Source organism: Phyllostomus hastatus, unplaced genomic scaffold, assembly GCF_019186645.2.
Source record: "Phyllostomus hastatus isolate PE091 unplaced genomic scaffold, TTU_PhHast_1.1 phas_scaffold_345, whole genome shotgun sequence".
Taxonomy (NCBI): domain Eukaryota; kingdom Metazoa; phylum Chordata; class Mammalia; order Chiroptera; family Phyllostomidae; genus Phyllostomus; species Phyllostomus hastatus.
Window position 1 is genome coordinate 12,585,740 of NW_025334024.1, and position 12,426 is coordinate 12,598,165.

The window sequence follows — 12,426 nt, forward strand, 5'->3', positions numbered from 1 at the left end:
GTGGTGTCCACGATGTGACAGTGCAAAGACAAAACTGAGGTGCAAAAACAATATGCAACGCCAGCCAAAAGGAGTCCTGTTCTTAGACTTTGACACAGAATGGCCACTTCACCTAGGACCAGTTTTGGAAGAGGGCTAGCTCTGTCTCCTGGGGAAGGAAGAAGCCACTATCAGCTTCCAGGTGGTTACCTTAATCTAACATTACAGACACTGCAGAGAAACTGACACTCTGCCAGTCCTCCACATTCCTCCACTGGGCACTAGAGTCTTCTCTAGTGCTTCTGGCCAACTCGGACCAACTTTGGGAGTCTTATAAGAGAAGAAATTTAACTGCCCCACTCTCAAAGTCCTATGGACCAACCCTGACATAAAGAGAAACGAAGGCAATAATTAAAGGACTGTAAACTCACAAGGCTGCAGGCCAAGCATACCCCCACCTCACAACACGTATAACCCATCTACTGAGTAGCCCTAAAGCTGAGCAGGAAAATGGGAAGGCAAGTGCCCCAGTCTCCTCAATAGTAGGAGTAGATGGGCATCTGGTAGAAATCTATCTAGATCACTGGTTCTTAATGTGGGGGCTTGGACCCCTTAGAATTCACTGGGTGGGTTTTGTGGAGTCTGAAGTATATGCAGTACTTTGAATTTAAATGCATCTTCCTGGAGAGAAACTCCCAAAGGAGTGTGTGTGTTTTAAAAAGGTAAGAGTCACTGTCATGCATGGCTCTGGAACGTGTTCCCAGTGTCACTGCAGTCCCTGTTCCTTCGCAGACCGTGTTCTTTGCCTCCAGTGTTTGGCCCCCAGGGCTCAATGGACCTCAACTGCTTCTGTGACCATGTCCAATTCTGAGACATTGGTGACATAAAATGTATTGAGCCCTTGGTGAACTTCAGGTCACAGGGTTTCTTCTACTGTTTTTAGTAAGTTCCTCTATATGCAATGATAAACTGTGCCCTAGAACACAGAATTCACTTGGGAAAAGGAGATTTCGGTCCAAAGAAAGATTCTGGATATGTTCATTATCCATACACATAAACAATGGATTTTATTGGGGTTTTTGAGTGTTCATTGGCTGTATGCATGATAACTAATCAACTGTTGATGTATCCTTTAATAACACTAACAATAGTGACCTATTCATGTTACTAAGATATCACTGACTATAAGAAGGAAACAGCATGTTTTGGTTGCTGATATTAGTAATCATATTACTAATATGATTACTACATATTACTACATAATATGAAGACTCACATATTATTCCATAAGCTAGTTATCACCTTATATTACTGTTCCATTTCAAAGTTGACACTTGACATGAGTAGGTGGGATGGCTGCACAGTCCAAGGGCCCTAGTCAGTTGCCAGAGGGGTGTTTACATTTCTGTTTTCCTGTGGGTAAATCAGAGGGTGCAATAGCTAACTACCGTTAGCCATAGTACCGTATTTTGCCATGTATAATGTGCACTTTTTTGCCCAAATTTTGAGGGAAAAATGATGCACGTTTTCCATGGGTAAGACTATATAAATGTTTTAATCTATAAAAATAGATATCTATATAAATGTTTTTAATTGTTTTATTTATACTATACTTATGCATTAAAAGTAACTCTAGAAAACAATAATGATATCTGTATATTAAAAAATAAATAAAATTTCTTTATAATACAAAAAACAAGTATCTAAATATAAACAAATAAATAATTAAAAGTAAACTGAAAGGTTTTTTTCTTGAAAGTTTGGGCCAAAAACATGGGTGCATGTTATACATGGTAAAATACGGTACTTTTAGTCCTTACATTCTACTTTTCTAGTCCACCTAGGAATAAAAATAGGATTCAGAAAGGTATTCTACCTTTGTTGTCCACATCTCATTTATTATGTAACTTGAAGGCCATTTCATTCAAAGTGCCATTGATATTTAGAAGGTAAAGATTTCTGAGGTTAGAGAAGATTCATAAAGGAGTGGAGTTTGTTATCAAAGAAAAGTGGGATTTCAAGTGACAAGAAGAGTGCTTCAGGTAGACTGACCCTATCAAGACTTCACCAGGACACACACAGTATACCGGAAGGGTGGTAAGGGGAGCAGCCTAGCCACGTGGGCAGAGAAAAGACTCATTAGGTAGAAAATGGAGATATAATTGAACTGGATTTATTAGTAAATTATCACAGATTCTTAGAAGACAGAAAATAATTAAAGCATTTTTGGGAGTGTGGGGTAGGAAAATTGGTCTAGCAGACGTCTACAGGATATACTGGAGCTGGAAAGGTTGGTGTCCAAGAAACCAGTGAGAAGATTATTCCATCAGTCCCATCACACAGCAAGTGCCAGGATGTCACTGGTTGTATTGAGAATGCAGAAGAAATGGACTAGAAGGATATTACAGAGGAAGAATGGCAGACTTCTAAAAAAAATCTATTGTTATTCCAAAGAGGATCTGTGACTCAAAGTTACATGTACTATACAAAATAATTCTGAGGAGAAACCCAAAGGGAAAATTTGGAAAGAACAGCCTGTATGATGTGTAGGAGACTCATCCAGCAAGAGGGACTGGCCCCTCTCCTTCATCAACACCATCCAAGTTGTAGATTTCAGGGACCCTCTTCAGTTTCTCCTGGTCCCAGATAGAGATACCAGGTTCTTAGGAACCCCCTGCAGTTTTACCTGACTTTGCTTTTCTGATAGAGAATAAGTGTTCCTTATTCTGTTGATGGACTCGGATTGCAGTGTCTTCCAAAAAAAAACGATATAATGAAGGATAGGGAACCTGAGGGGCTTATGCTAGAAGACTCCAGTACCCTAACTCTGAATCTGGGATAGGGCTTCCCCAGATTAGCTTCAAACACCTAGTAGGAGCCCTGGCAGGCTAGCTCACAGCATTGTCCCAAAGTTGTGGGTTTGATCCCTGGTCAGGGCACATAACAAGAAACAACTAGCCCTGGCTGGTGTGGCTTAGTGAATTGAGCACTGGCCTGCAAACCAAAGGGTTGATGGTTGGATTCCCAGTCAGAGCATATGCCTTGGGTTTTGGGCCAGGTTCCCAGTAGGGGGTGTGTGAGAGGCCACCACACATTGATGTTTCCTTACTTCCCCTCTCAAAAATAAATAAATAAATAAATAAATAAATAAAAGCTTTAAGGTTTTTTTTAAAGAAATAAAAGCTTTAAAAAATTTTTTTAAAGAAACCACCAACGAATACATAAGGGAACAACAAAGCAATGTTTGTTTCTCTCAAATCAATTTTTAAAAAATTATTTAAAAAGACATCTAGTGGGAAGTGAGAGGTGGTGGGGATCTGCTTGGAGGCTGTTTGTTACCTTCCTACCTTATGCCCTCCAGCCCCTGTTGTTGGATGCTTCTGCCTTGGCTTAGAAACTTCTGATACTAGTATTCAGCAGGGGCTGAAGCAAGAGGATTCTCCATAGTAGGACTAATCACATAGTAGTTCTAAAAGTAAAATGGGGTATAGGAGTAGGTGAAGGAAGGAATATTAAACTAAGCCTAACAGTGGTGGCTGTTTGGCATGTCAGCTGCCCAGATGAGATACCTACAGCCCCTGCTTTATCAATATCTAATGGGCAGAGGTGGTTCGGTGGCAGACCTTTTTTTAGCCTTATTGCCCAGCACTACAGCCATTTCCTGTTCCCAGAGGAAATGGGTGGGGGTAGGGATGTTTAGATGGAACTCTCCTGAAAGTACTAGTACACATTTTTCAAGTGTTTACAACTCTTCTGTAACATCCTCATCCATATGCTTCCAGTCCTTGGAATTCCCCAGTTGAAGAAAAGCCAAGCAGTCAGGTTCTATCCCTGAAAGCAAACGTCTCCAAACTTAGACTTGAGAGGACATGAGTTAGCCCCTGGTCAGGTTGTGTGGCTGTGTGCGAGGTGTATTGTTATCTATCTTGTGCTCCTCTCGGATGGCGACACCTTCTAAATGTGCACAGAAGTCGTCCTAATGAACCAGTGCCATTTGAGTCCAGGTGTAGCAACAACACAGCTTCCAGTATTTCAGGACCGCTTTGTTATCTCTGGAGCAAGCAAGGCTGTGTTAGAGGGACAAGTTAAATACCGTTCCATTTATCTGATTTCATAGTTAACATCAATGGAGGGGACAACTTCAGAAAAAGCTGCAGTACCCTCATGTCATGGATCATTAGTCCTTTCTGCTTAACTCCCCCACTCTGTTCAGGGACCATTTCAAGACTCACCTTCAACTTCCAACCCTGTTATCTCCCTCAACTTTAAGCAAAGAATTTCCCAAATCCAAGTAAACAGTCAACACAAAGCAACACCCTCAACCCTCCACCACCAGACCTACCTCCAGGCACACCTCTCCCCTCTCAGTCTGTTACAAATGGGAAAGGTATCCCTGTTGTCCAAATTTCTCTACATGCACCAAATTCCCTCTCCTGTGCCTTTTAAGGATTTGCTCCATTGACTCTCCCTCTCCTGTTTTCAACCTTTGCCACCCCATTAGCTGATCCTCCCAGCCCCCAATTTTTCCAGTTTTTTTTATTGTGGTAAATAAAAAATGTACCATCTTAACCATTTTTAAGCATACAGTTCTGTGGTATTAAATACATTCAGAACATTGTGCAACCATCACTACCATCCATCTCCATAATTCTTCATCTTGTAAAGTGGAAACCACACCCAATAAACAATGACAGAAGGCTGATAGTCCCAGCCCGACAACCATCATTTTACTTTCTGTTTCTATGATCTTGACTACTCCTAAGTACTTCATATAAGTATTTGTTTGTGTGTGTGACTGGGTTATTTCACTTAACTGCAATTTCTTCAAGGTTCACCCATTAATTTTCTTGGTGATATTTCAACGTATCTCCTACTTAAAATCCAAACCTCCCTCTCCAGCCTTACATTTCTCCTCAATGTGGACTTCCAGCCAAGATGGAGGCATAGTAGATACACATTGCCTCCTCATATGACCAAAAGAAGGACAACAAATATATTAAAAATACATAAATAGCCCTGGCTGGTGTAGCTCAGTGGATTGAGTGCGGGCTGGGAACCAAAGTGTCCCAGGTTCGACTCCCAGCCAGGTTACATTCCTGGGTTGCAGGCCATAACCCCCAGCAACCGCACATTGATGTCTGTCTGTCTCTCTCTCTCTCTCTGCCCCCCTCCCTCCCTCCTCTCTAAAAATAAATAAATAAAATCTTTTAAAAAATACATAAATAAGCAGAACTGCCAGAAATCCAAACTGTGGAAGTCCAACAACCAAGGAGCTAAAGCAGAAACATTAATTCAGACTGGTAGGAGGGGCACAGATGGGCAGCTGGAGAGGAGGCAGGCAAGGTGGTGGCTGGCAGACTGGGCAGTCTCACATTTGGGTATGGATAAACTGGGAGGAACAAGTGGGGAGACAGGCCACACAACCCAGGGTTCCGGCGTGGGGAAATAAAGCCTTAAAACCTCTGGCTGTAAAAAACCTGTGGGAATTGCAGCGGCAAGAGAAATTCCCAGCCTCACAGGAGAGTTCATTGGAGAGACCCACAGGGTCCTAGCATCTACACAAACCCACCTACACAGGAATCAGCACCAGAAGGCCCAATTAGCTTGTGGGTAGTGGCAGAAGTGACAGAAGGCTGGCCTAGAGCCAAGCAAGTAGCATTGTTCCCTCTCTGTTCCCTCCCCCACATACAGCACCACAACACAGCAATGTGAGTTGCCTTGTCCTGGCAAATACCTAAGGCTCTACCCCTTACAACGTAACAGGTACACTTAGACAAGGAAATATGGCCCAAATGAAAGAACAGATCAAAACTCCAAAAATAGAACTAAGTGGTGAAGAGACAGCCAACCTATCAAAACACTGGTAATCAGGATGCTCATAGAATTGGTTGAGTATGGTCACAAAATAAAGGAAGAAGTGAAGGCTATGCAAAGTGAAATAAAGAAAAATATACAGGGAACCAACAGTGAAGAGAAGGAAACCAGGATTCACATCAATGGTTTGGAATAGACAAGAAATAAACATTCAACCAAAACAAAATGAAGAAACAAGAATTCAAAAAAAATGAAAGGCTTAGGAACCTCCGGGACAACTTTAAGTGTTCCACCATCTGAATCATAGGGATGCCAGAAACAGAAGAGGAAGAGCAAGAAATGGAAAACTTATTTGAAAAAATAATGAAGGAGAACTTGCCCAATCTGGCAAAGGAAACAGACTTCCAGAAAGTCCAGGAAGCTCAGAGAGTCCCAAAAAAGTTGGACCCAAGGAGGAACATACCAAGGCACATCATAATTACATTGCCCAAGATGAAAGATAAGAAATCTTAAAAACAGCAAGAAAAATGGAGACAGTTACCTACAGAGGGGTTCCCATAAGAGTATCAGCTGGTTTCTCCAAAGAAACTTTGCAGGCAAAAAGGAGCTAGCAAGAAGTGTAGGGAACCGGTTTGTTTTGGTCTGGCAACTGTGACTCAGCTCTGTATGGAAAACCTACAGAAGTGATGTGGTGGGCAGGAGCCAGACCCTCAAACCGGGTTTTCTCATAGGAATCAGGCCTAAAAAATTCATAAAGACTGTTATGGCTTGCTCTTGCTAAAACTCCCTCACCCTGGTCTGAAACAGTAGATGTTTATTGCCTATCTTCAAGGTAATTTCCAAAGCCTGTGTGAATTCTCCCAAAGACAGAGCTAATCATCTCACTACCTTTCCCTCTGCATGTTATTTTCATTTCCTTGATTGTACCTAAAGTGTAGACAACAATATTCTATGCAATAGATAGTAGATCCTTCTTTGACATAAGACCTTAGAAAAACAATAAAAGCCTGTCCAGGCAAGGGTCAGTGCACTCTCCCCATGAGAGAAGTGCTGTAGGACTCTCATCTTAAGAGGGTACCGAACCTTCCCTTTTTCTCCACAGGACTGCTGTAGTCTGTGCATTTGTTTTCATCTTCAGTCACAATACACAGACTCTGTGGGCCGGAGTCTGCCACAAAGAAATATTCAAAGTCATGAAAGGCAAGGCCCTACATTTAAGATTACTCTCTCCAGCAAAACTATCATTTAGAATGGAAGGGCAGATAAAGTACTTCCCAGAAAAAGTCAAGTTAAAGGAGTTCATCATCACCAAGCCCTTATTATATGAAATGTTAAAGGGACTTATCTAAGAAGAAGAAGATAAAAAATATGAACAGTAAAATGACAATAAACTCACAAGTATTAACAACTGAACCTAAAAAAAAACACAAAAACAAAACAAACTAAGCAAACAACTAGAACAGGAACAGTCACATAAATGGAGATCACATGGAGCATTATCAGTGGGGATGGGGAGCAGGGAGAATGGGGAAAAAGTACAGGGAATAAGCAGCTTAAATGGTAGGTACAGAATAGAGGGGGAGGTTAAGAATAGTAGAGGAAACAGAGGAGCCAAAAAACTTGTATGTATGAACCACGGACATGAACTAAGGGGGAGGAATGCTGGTGGGAAGGGGGTGCCAGGTGGAGGGGAATAAAGGGAGAAAAATGGGACAACTGTAATAGCTTAATCTATAAAATATACTTAAAAAACCACATTTGTCCTCAATGACCAAAAATCTTGTAAAATTGCTTCTGTACATTGAGTCCCACTCCCCATCCCTGTGCAGTCTGACTTCTCCCCCACTGCTCCTCAGAAATGGCTTTCATTAAGGACACCAACAACCTGCATGTTACTAATAACAAAAAAAAAAAACCCAAGCACTTTATCATATTTGACTCCTCAGCAGCATTTAATGTTATGGGTAGGCCTACCTCTAACCACTTTCTAATGACTAAAGTGACACACAACATCTACTGGTCTTCCTTCTCTCTGGCACTTCTTAGTCTCCTTGGCAGGCTCCTCTATTCACCTCTTAAATGTGACTGTTCCTTACAGCTGTTTTGGACCATTTCTTCCTCTTTCTCTCCTCTCCCATGGACAATCTTGTTCATTCTTGCTGGCAACTCCTGAATCTATGGCAAGACCCAACCCTTGAGCTGCAGGGCTGTACAAACACTGCCTACGTGACACTTGCACTCGACATACCCAAAACTGAACTCATCACCTGTTACCACACCACAAACCACCAATCTAAAAACTCCATGTTCTGTTCTTGGCTCCTCCCCTAACTTTAGTTCACAAAATGGCATTTCAACTGCCTATTGCTTGTCCCAGAAACCTGGCTTCATCATGAGTCTTACTCCCTGGCCCCCCCGCCCCAACCAATCATCACCAACTCCTTTTATATCTACTACCTACTTCAGTGTAACAAATCACCCCAAAACAATGACTTAAGATGACTTTTTCACAATTCTAAGGATTGTCTGGGTGGCTCTGCTGGTCTCTCTCAGGCTCACCCACACAGCTACATTCCCCTAGCTGACGTCTGGGCTTAGCCAAGAACAGAACAGGATCCCTCCGCATGGTCCTTCATCTTCACAGCACGGTAGACCGTCTCCAGCTTCCGAGAGAGAGTGGAAGGTACAAATTCTCATGAAGCTTTGGCTCACAACTTCCCAAATACAATTTTGTTACATTCTTTTGGTCAGAACAAATCACAAGAGCAGCCCAGATGTCCTGGGTGGGGAAATAAACTTCATCTCCTGATGGGAGGATCTATGAAGCATCTGGTCATTTTTTAAAACTGATTTGTGAGAGAGTGAGGGAGAAGCAGTTGAGTCCCTTGCACTCATTCACATAGAATGAATGATGCTGTGACAGAATCCGGCTTGATGGTTAGTGATCGGCTGATCACTAACTCACTTATTGATTTGTACTCCCTAATTCAACAGTTGTTTATTGTGTCCTTTCTATGGAGGAGGTGCTGGAAAGCCAACAGTGAGCAAAGTAGGTGAGGTCTCTGCCCACAGAAGTCACAGTTGAGTGAAGACGAAATCATTATGTGATCAGGCAGTAAGATGCAGTTCAAGCTGCTCAGTTTCTCAGCAAGATTTCAGGCCCCAACGGCCAATTAGAAAGTGCCCTGGAAAAGGCTAATGCCTCCAATTATTGACTGGTTTGCTGGCCCCAGCCAGTCAGGGGCCGGCTGGGCTCTAGATCACAGTCCTGGGTTCCCAAAAAAGCCAGCCTCTTACTCCACCCTGTTTTTGGTTTTGTTGCCCATTCCTTTCTCGAATTGAGTTACACTGAATTCAAATACTGTATTTGCCATTTACTAGGCCATATTATCTTGGAAGTCAACTTCTCTGAACCTCAATTTCCCTACTTGTAAAAGGGAGATAACAGGAAAGCTGTGAGAATTAAATGGGATGATTAGAATAAACTGAAAATGCATTAAAAAATTAACTCATTATAACTGCCCAGTCTAACCCAGTCCGACTCACTGCAGGAGACTGCCTAAGAAAACATACCCTTCCCATGAGTGGGATTCTCATGGTTTCCGGCTGGATGCCCTTTTTTTTTTTTTTTTGGAATATAAATGCTAGCTGAGGGGAGGAAGTGACAGCCCTGGCAGAGCTGCTCCAAACAAGCTGGGTAGTTTCATTGTCCCAGTTGGAGCCTCAGGCTGGACCTTCCTGCCAGCACCAGCTGTACTAAACAAAAGCCAATCGGTCTCCTTACAGGTGCAGGAAGTGAAATAATAAAAATAAATGTCAGTAGAAGTCCTACAAATCCAATGCAAGCAAAAATCCCACCCTCAGCCCTGGCTGGTGGGGCTCATTGGATTGAGCGCCAGCCTGTGAACTCTAAGGGTCGTTGGTTCGATTCGCAGTCAGCACACATGCCTGGGTTGCAGGCCGAGTCCCCAGTTAGGGACGTGCAAGAGACAACTGATCGATGTATCTCACACTCATCGATGTTTCTCTCCCTCTCTTTCTCCCTCCCTTTCCCTCATTCTAAAAATAAATAAATTTTTTAAAATCCTACCATCAATTCTGGTGAATTAGCTCTAGGAATTGTGTTTCAGTGGAAGCAATGTAGGAATCACCATCTCAGTGCTGGAGCAGCTGCACTTTGTAATGAAGTATCAATGGAGAGAGGGCAGTGGGCACCCAGACTTCAATTTTTGCTCTATAGTTCTCTGCCACAAAGAACTTACAATTGAGTTGCTTAGTTTTGTTGAAAGCTTTGCTGTGTAGACATTTGGGGCAAAGAGCAAGAAGGAGAGGCGCCTCAAACCTAGTTTTTTGTCTTTTTTTAAATTTTATTTTTAGAGAGAGGGGAAAGGAGGGAAGAGAGGGAGAGAAACATCGATGTGCGAGAGAAACATCAATCCATTGCCTCTCACCCACCTAAACTGGCAACCTGGCCTATAACTCAGGCATGTGCCTTGACTGGGAATTGAACCGGCAACCTTTCAGTCCACAGGCTGGTGCTCCATCCACTAAGCCACACCAGCCAGGGCTAGTTTTGTCTTTTTCTAAAAAGGGATCACTTCAATAACAGGACAGGAGCATTATTCCTCAGAAAGCCAATTAGCAGTCTCCCCCAGGGTTGCTGCCCAACATGGAATGAGACTACAGTGCTGTCTCCTAGCAGTAGCTCACCATTGGTGAAGATGCTGAGAATCAGAGTAGTCCTTTGGGAAGGTAATATGGTACACGGCATTCTCAGTTCTGTAGCATAGTGTGTGCATGCTGTCTGTTTTCATGAGTGGTTAAGAGTTGAGAAATCATTCTTAGCCCCCACTACCTTTTCTACAGTACAAATAAATTAAATTTATTACTACCAGCATTTAAAAAATTTTGATCTTTCATTACAATGTATTTTCTGTTTCATTTTTAATTGACGTATACGCACAACATAATGTATTGATATTAGGTGGGCAGTTCTATGAGTTTTGACAATCATACACATGTGTAACCACCACGCCAACTAAGACACAGAACATTTCATCGCCCCGAAAGTTTCCTCGTGCCCGTCCAATCAGTCCTACTCACTGCAGCCATCCCCAGGCAAACACTGTTCTGGCTTCTATCACTATAATTTAGGTATATCTGTTTTGAATTTATATAAATGGAATCATGTACCATGTACTCTTTTTGAGTCTGCGCTCTTTCACTCAACATAATGTATGATATAGCAAATCATTCACTTGTGTTGTTGCATGCATGTATCAATAGTTCATTCTTTTTCTTTTGCTCTGTAACTCCATGTTATTGAAAGGTATAGTTTACATACAATAAAATGACATTTTACATACAGGCATACCTCAGAGATATTGTGGGTTTGGCTCCAGACCTCCATAATAAAGTGGGTATGGCAATAAAGTGAGTTGTAATCTTTTTGCTGGTCATGCCTTCAATTTGTAAAAAACCCAACACCTGTGAAAGACAATAAAGTGAAGTGCAACAGTTCTAGGAGTTTTAACAAATTCATACATCTAATCCAAAATCGAGACCTAGAGCCTGACCAGTGTTGTTCAATTGGTTGGGCGCTGTCCTGTAAGGCGAAAGGTTGCGGGTTCAATTCCCAGTCAGGGCACCTGCCTGGGTTGCCAGTTGAGTCCCTGGTCAGGGTGTGTACTAGAGGCAACTGATCTATGCTCCTTTTCCTTTTTTTCTCCCTCCCTTCCCCTCTCTCTGAAAATAAATGAAATCTTTTGAAAAAAAAATAAAGTAGTGGTTATTAAAAATTACTTTAAAGAGTTCATATTCTAGGCTCTGGCTGGTGTGGCTCAGTGGATTGAGTGCCAACCGGGGAACCAAGGCATCAGTCGCCTGTTGGATTCCCATTCAGGGCACAGGCGTGGGCTGCGGCCCGGCCAGGTCCCCAGTAGAAAGCGCTCCCTTCCCCTCTCTCTAAAAATAAATATAATATTTTTTTTCAAAAAGTTCATATTGTAGTGGAGAGAGACAAAAAGTAAATTGGCAACAAATAAGATGATTTTTGATGGTGTGGAAATGCTCACTTATTATCAAATTAATGCTTAAACATCAGAAAGGAGTTAAGACAATTTATGTGACAGCAACTTGGACTATTATGCCATTACATTGATTTAAAAATGACATTTAGAAATAGCCCTTTAATAAACAGGTCCAACTTTAAATCATATGTACATCTTATTCAGGACTATGTAAAATACCTGTGCTGTGATGGGTATGAATAAAGACTGGAATGATCCAGAAAAAAAAAGATACCGCGGTTGTATTTTATGGAGTAGGGGGGATTATGAGGCGGGGGCGGAGAGGGAGATTTAAAGGCTTTCCTGTTTCGTTTTTTGTTGTCTTACCCGTTAAGCGTTCTTAACAGTAGAAACTGCCTTCCTCTAGCATTCTCACAGCACTTTGCCTATGTAAGGCTTTAGCGTTCAGAGATTCATAAACTTAGTGAGACGGGGCAAGTCTGCAAATGAAACCTCGGCTATTTCAGTGTAAAGTAGAGCACCGAGAGAACACTCCAGAAGAAACTCGCCACCAGCTCGCGCGTGACGCGCGGAGGCGTGGGTGGAGGCCGGCCCGGCGCGGAAT